Consider the following 7857-nt stretch of genomic DNA (forward strand, 5'->3'; position numbering starts at 1 on the left):
CCTGGTGGAATTCATTATGCCATAGATCTTAACAACAGCCTCTGGACTGCTAACAGAAAAACAGGCCAACGGCATCAACAATCCACACCCATATTTTAAAGCACAAACTTAAGTAAGACTGCCGAAAATGTGAGTGGTGTTTGCACGTTAAACTTACCACCGTCATGCGAGAGTGCTGATGGTTCAGTGTTAACTTGTAAATATTTATAATATTTTCAAAATAAAAAACTATATTATATATATATATATATATATATATATATATGCATGATAATATTACTTTTTATCTGGTGAACTGGCCAAATTAAGTGATTTATTAGTTAATCACAGTTCTTTCATGATTTAACCGGAGGGGGCAATTATTTTTTTTCACGTAGGGCAAGGTGGTTTGGACAGCTTTTTTCCCTTAATAAATGAAATCATAAAAAATAAAAAAAAACAAGAAGGGGGCAAAAACCGTTTCACGGCACTGTATATATATTCATATATATAGTATGTATATTGTACATGTATATATATTTTGTTCACATAGTATATGTGTGTGTACTGTGTATATTAATTATGTATATATAAATACACACCCATGCATGTATATATTTAAGAAAAATGTGTTACGTTTATATATTAAATATATTTATATATGATATAAATTATATGAATATAAATATATACATGTAAATACATGTAAATATTTTCAAAATATATACTGTATGTGTGTGTATTTATATATACATAATAAATATACACAGTACACACAGACATATTATGTAAATATGTATGGTTACTGCCATAAATGTATGTATGTATGTATGTATGTATATTTTGAAAATGTTATAAATATTTATTACATTTTATTTATCAAAATATCTATCTATGGTTCAAACATTTTTTTATTCCTAAAATACAGCTCTAAATTACTAATTAAGTCACCCTTTACCAGGAGTTTGATTGACAGGCGATCTGACCAATCATAACACCAAATCTGGAATTTTGTCTGACAAACAAACCAGACAGGAGAGTAGATTAACATCTATGAACTTGAACTTGGAAAATGGTGCGTATTATTGACATCCTTACGCGGTTGAAATAAGATACCTTCAGATGGTTCATTTATGTTTATTTTGTGCTGTAACTAGTAAAGAGGAAGAGATGATCGCTTCATGTGCTGCTTGAATTGAAGGGGCTACAGCGATCTGTCACGACACATTAAAGAACCAAGGGTTAATTGTAATTTTAATTATTTGCCACTATCCTTCAGACCACTAGGGTTTACCCATTTGTCAGCAAAAAGTTTTTAATAATTAAAAATATAATATAATTTAGTATGATCACTTATTCTTTTAGGTATTTTAATAAGCACAGTCAGAATAAATGTTGTTTAATTTTTTCATAAATATATATGTTACAATGAATGACAATGGAACATTGTTTCAACCATATTTAGACATTTTATTTTCACAAAAGCTATTTTGCATTTAGTATACTTTCTATGTATATAAAATCAGTTTTGTATATGTCATTTGGTGCGGTCACCAACAATGGGACATTGCTTTTTTGACCCATATGACCCAGGTGAAAAAAAAGGTACACTTCCATAATGTACTTACAGTCAAAGTGCTCTATTTTCGCGCACTAATTTTGTACTTAATTTACTAAAAATGATAATTTAGTACTTCTTAAGATAAACTTAAGACCATCTAAGTGTACTCAAGTGTGCTATTTTGGGACACCATGAATATAAAGTAAAATGCACTTTTAACATACTCTCTTTGTATTTAAAAAATTTATTTAGTCACCACTTGTAGTACACTTGAGTGTAGTAGTGTATGAAAGATGGTTCAAATGTACTACAAGTACAAGTACAAATACAGAGATAGTACGTTAAAAGTACATTTTAGTTCATATTCAAGGTGTCCCAAAATAGCACAGTTGAGTATACTTAGATGATCTTAAGTTTATCTTAAGAAGTACTAAATAATCATTTTTAGTGTATTAAGTACAAAATTAGTGCGCGAAAATAGAGCACTTTAATTATATTATGGAAGTGCACTTTTTTTTTTTTTACCTGGAGAAACACACACACACAAACACGATAGATAGATAGATAGATAGATAGAGAGAGAGAGAGAGAGAGAGAGAGAGAGAGAGAGGGAGAGGGGGAGAGAGAGAGAACCTTTAAAAAGCCACAACAGATAGTATGGTGATTATTTGATGTGTGGATAATTAGTCATGTGTAGTGTGGAGTTGTATAGACATGAAGGAGGCATGGACACAAAGAGCAGAGGTGTGTGTGTGTGTGTGTGTGTGTGTGTGTGTGTGTGTGTGACCACTAAAAATGATTATTTAGTACTTCTTAAGATAAACTTAAGACCATCTAAGTGTACTCAAGTGTGCTATTTTGGGACACCATGAATATAAAGTAAAATGCACTTTTAACATACTCTCTTTGTATTTAAAAAATTTATTTAGTCACCACTTGTAGTACACTTGAGTGTAGTAGTGTATGAAAGATGGTTCAAATCAAGTACAAATACAAGTACAAATACAGAGATAGTACGTTAAAAGTACATTTTAGTTCATATTCATGGTGTCCCAAAATAGCACAGTTGAGTATACTTAGATGATCTTAAGTTGATCGTAAGTACTAAAGAATCTTAAGTTTATCTTAAGAAGTACTAAATAATCATTTTTAGTGTATTAAGTACAAAATTAGTGCGCGAAAATAGAGCACTTTAATTATATTATGGAAGTGCACTTTTTTTTTTTTTACCTGGAGAAACACACACACACAAACACGATAGATAGATAGATAGATAGATAGAGAGAGAGGAGAGAACCTTTAAAAAGCCACAACAGATAGTATGGTGATTATTTGATGTGTGGATAATTAGTCATGTGTAGTGTGGAGTTGTATAGACATGAAGGAGGCATGGACACAAAGAGCAGAGGTGTGTGTGTGTGTGTGTGTGTGTGTGTGTGTGTGTGTGTGACATGGACATAGATGGGTGGGAGAGGGGAGGATGAAATTATAAGGGTAAATGTCACACCTGCCTATCACGTCACCGCTGCTCCGTGTGACACGCCGGGTGGGCAGTGTGGCATTTACACTCACACACACTCACACACATATGAGCTCTTACACACCGATCACACGCCGGCTTTATATTAGATCACCTGGGAGTTATAATGACGTGTTATTGTAATGAGCGAGTTTAATTATCCTGCTAGTATAAGAGAAGGGCAAAATGTAGCAGTCAGATGAAGGTGAACTGTAAAATGATCATGAACTGCTTTGTACTTTAACAGTGTTTTTTTTTTAATAATTTCTATATGTAATTTATAATTTTCTTTACTACTAGTGTACCAATAAGACTTGAAATGTTATAATTCACACTGTTTATCAGGGTGGTCAGCAGTCTTTATATCAAAGCATATAATGATGAATAGTTGTAGAATAATTTATTATTGAGCTCATGCTGTAGTTTTGATGTCAATACCATTTACATCATGTTTTGCTGAACACGTTATTTTTACCCCAAAAGAGGAAGGAAAGAAGAAAATATATTTTGTACACAAGAAAATTATGCCAGTAAGATGTTTTTTTTCTTCTTCCCAATGTTCCATAATTTTGTTATGACATTTAATGCTGTTTATATGGGTTTGAAAGGCCATTTTCAAGTAGGAAGAAGTGTTTTTTTTTTTGTCACTGTGAAATCATGAGTGAATCTCTTAATTGCATAAAGATAATTAAGCCTATTTGTAGGAGCAGTAAGAGTTTTTGCATTGTTACTATTTTTATGATAATTAAGCATATTACTTTTGTACTTTTGAGGGCTTTTTGCAATTCTTATTCTTGAATAAACAATGAATAAACATAAATAGATGTATATAGATACTTTAGAAATTATAATTATGCATGTATTTATTTTTATTATAGACACAATGTTGCCTACTATAGTCTAAAATAGCCTTAACTTTCTGTGTGTGTGTGTGTGTGTGTGTGTATATATATATATATATATATACACAGTGCCGTGAAAAGGTTTTTGCCCCCTTCCTGTTTTTTTTTTCTTTGTTTTTTTTTTGTATTTTTTTTACTTAAAAGATTCAGATCATCAAACAAATTTTAATATTACACAAAGATAACCCGAGTAAATACAAAATGCAGTTTTGAAATAATGATTTAATTTATTAAGGGAAAAAAGCTGTCCAAACCTGCCTGGCCCTATGTGACAAGTAATTGCCCCCTAAATCTAATAACTGCTTGTGCCACCCTTTGCAACAACTGCATTCAAGCGTTTGCGATAACTGGCAATGAGTCTTTAACATCGCTGTGGAGGAATTTTGGCCCACTCTTCTTTGCAGAGTTGTTTTAATTCAGCCACATTGGAGGGTTTTCGAGCATTAATAGACTGTTTAAGGTCATGCCACAGCATCTCAATCGGATTTAAGTCTGGACTTTGACTTGGCCATTCCAAAACCTTAATTTTGTTTTTCTTGAGCCATTCAAAGGTGGACTTGCTGGTGTGTTTTGGATCATTGTCCTGCTGCATAAACCAAGTGCGCTTGAGCTTGAGGTCACAAACTGACGGCCGGACATTCTCCTTCAGGATTTTCTGATAGAGAGCTGAATTCATGGTTCCATCAATTATGGCAAGTCATCCAGGTCCTGAAGCTGCAAAGCAGCCCCAGACCTTCACACTACCACCACCATGTTTGACTGTTGGTATGATGTTCTTTTTATGAAATGCTGTGTTGGTTTTACGCCAGATGTAACGGGACACACACCTTCTAAAAAGTTAAACTTTTGTCTCATCAGTCCACAGAATATTTGCCCAAAAGTCTTGGGGATAATCAAGATATTTTTTGGCAAATGTGAGACAAGCCTTTGTGTTATTTTTAGTCAGCAATGGCTTTTGCCTTGGAACTCTCCCATGGATGCAGTTTTTGACCAGTCTCTTTCTTATTGTTGAATCATGAACACTGACCTTAATTGAGGCAAGTGAGGCCTGCAGTTCTTTAGATGTTGTTCTGCGTTCTTTTATGACCTCCTGGATGAGTCGTCGTTGCGCTCTTGGAGTAATTTTGGTAGGCCGGACACTCCTGGGAAGGTTCACCACTGTTCCAAGCTTTCTCCATTTGTGAATAATGGCTCTGACCGTGGTTCGCTAGAGTCCCAAAGCCTTAGAAATGGCTTCATAACCCTTTCCAGACTGATACATGTCAACTAATTTGTTTCTCATCTGTTCTTCAATTTCTTTAGATCGCGGCATGATGTGTTGCTCTTTAAGCATGCTTCACTTTTTGTTGCGCTGATTAATTTTTGTAGGCCGGCCACTCCTGTGAAGGTTCACCACTGTTCCAAGTTTTCTCCATTTGTGGATAATGGCCAATGCCTTAGAAATGGCTTTATAACCCTTTCCAGACTGATACATGGCATTTTGTTTCTCATCTGTTCTCGAATTTCTTTAGATCGTGGCATGATGTGTTGCTCTTCAAGCATGCTTCACTTTGTCAGACAGGTTCTATTTAAGTGATTTCTTGTTTCAACAGGTCTGGCAGTAATCAGGCCTGGGTGTGGCTAGTGAAATTTAACTCAGTTTTAATTTTTCACATAGGGCCAGGTAGGTTTGGACAGCTTTTTTCCCTTAATAAATTAAATCATCATTTAAAAACTGCATTTTGTATTTACTTGCATTATCTTTGTCTAATATAAAAAAAAATTGATGATCTGAATCTTTTAAGTGTGACAAATATGCAAAAAATTACGCATATGTTCTTGACAACTGATGGATGGATATTCAGCCATGTCCTTTTTTATATATGTACCTGAGGGGGGAAAAATTACAGTTGTTTGCGTGTGTGTGTGTGTTTCATATGTGGGTGTAATCTTAACTCAGAATGCAATCTGTCCTGCTATTGTTGAGATGTGACTGATTTAAAGCATCATTCTAAATTTATCCTTTTCTCTGCTAACTGACAGGAATTTCAGAGCAGAGTTGTTGTGCACAAACCTATTTCTCCAGTGGCACATGCTCAGAGGTGGGTAGTAACGAATTACATTCACTCCGTTACATTTACTTGAGTACATTTTTGAAAAATTTGTACTTTTAAGAGTAGATTTAAAGATGGATACTTTTACTTTAACTCGAGTACATTTATAATGAAAAAATCTGTACTTTTACTTCACTACACTGGGCAACGTTCCTCTCGTTACTTAATTTTTATGCAATACATGTTAAGAAATGCGTAATGTATTACAAGCGTACTGTGTCTTTTATCTGGAGTGGTAATATGGTAAGTGTCGTTGTAATGATGTGCAATCTGACATTATCAAGTATATAACCAAATCACATAGAGTGCATGCATGTGATTTATTAGTCTATTAAAACTCAAAATTCAAGGCATTCTAAATTGTAGACGGCAAAAATGCTTCTGTATGCTTTTTATATTTATATAATTTAATATAGTTAACTTAATCTATATCACACAAAGAGAACCGTTTTTCTGCAGATATCAGCATAACAAATGTAATAATCATTTTATACAAGTTCAGTAAAGTTAGCAATAAGTGACTTACATTAGACGTAATATCGCTTGTTTTTGCTCAATTTTGCCAATGAAAATAGTTCCAAACAAAGATCACAGCACTGTTTTGCGTCTCTCTCTGAGCAAAGGACGGTGTTTACTTATTGAATGAATCAACTTTTTGAACGAATCTGTTGAATAAATGATTCAGTGATTCGCTCATTAACACAGTCAAATGCTTTGTTTCTGAATGAATCAGTCGTTTGAATGAATCAGCTTTTTGAACTACTTTTACTTGAGTATGGCTTTCAGGTACTTTATACACCACTGTAATCAACTTATTTATGGTCATTGATATCAAGAAGATGAATAATCAGAAATAATGATTTTTTTCATGACATTGCAACTTCACCCTTTAATGAGTTGTTTTTTACAGGCTATTTACATTATGCAGTTTTGTTTAAATAAGTGTACACGATGTTACACCTTTGTAGTGTAAAGAGGGCTTTTGTTGATGTAAAAAATGAGATTGGTAGCAGTCTATAGTGTTGTAATTGATTGAAGTAACTGGTTAAATTTGATATATATATATATATATATATAATCTCCAAAGTAACTAGTAACTCGCTACTTGAGTAGATTTTTCTTTGGATACTTTTTTACTCTTACTCAAGTAACTGTTTGGACTGCAACTTTTACTCTTACTTGAGTAATTATTTCAGTAACTACTTGTACTTTTACTTGAGTACAGTTTTCGGCTACTCTACCCACCTCTGCACATGCTTCCTGTTTCATGCTTTATTAGTCTATTCATTCCTTGGACATCCATTTACATTTATCTGACTGCGTATATTTGTCAGTTCAGTTGTCTTTCAGTCGGTCACTACGAGTCACGTTGGTGACCGACGAATTGGGATCTCGCTTAGAGAGACCAATCCACTTCGAGTGTAACTAAACGAGCCAATGTACATTGGCATGCGATGATTGCATCCAGCTGCTGCTGATCACAGTGCGAGTTTAATTAGGCAGCAGGTGCAATGCATACCAGCTTTTCGCTTCGGAACCGAGCGATCACATTGTTTTGCTCCTGACTACTCTACTGAGAGAACCCTAAAAAAGCATTCACGGGTGTGTCTTTTTAAAGACGATGTTGCGTCTGGCAAACGTGACGTTACGTCTTTGTAAAGACGACATTGCGTCTTGCTACAGACAACGTATCACCCGTGCGTTTCTGGATGCGGTCGTTACCTGGCGTCGGGTGATGGTCACGATCGCTGCCTCACGTGTCTGGGCATTAAGCACTCTGAGGGGGCATTCGTGGGTGCGTCA

At 34.5% G+C, this 7857-nt stretch overlaps 1 long non-coding RNA gene across 1 annotated transcript in view; it reads left to right on the forward strand.

Moving 5' to 3' along the window:
- Positions 1–7857, forward strand: part of LOC107705777 (uncharacterized) — a 93504-nt gene that overhangs the window by 40064 nt on the left and 45583 nt on the right. Inside the window, exon 2 of the long non-coding RNA XR_001636098.1 lies at positions 5984–6042. This is a non-coding gene — a long non-coding RNA (uncharacterized LOC107705777). The remainder of the gene's footprint in view (positions 1–5983; positions 6043–7857) is intronic.

The sequence above is a fragment of the Sinocyclocheilus rhinocerous genome, unplaced genomic scaffold (genome assembly GCF_001515625.1).
Source record: "Sinocyclocheilus rhinocerous isolate Xijiao unplaced genomic scaffold, SAMN03320098_v1.1 scaffold834, whole genome shotgun sequence".
NCBI classification, from domain to species: Eukaryota; Metazoa; Chordata; class Actinopteri; order Cypriniformes; family Cyprinidae; genus Sinocyclocheilus; species Sinocyclocheilus rhinocerous.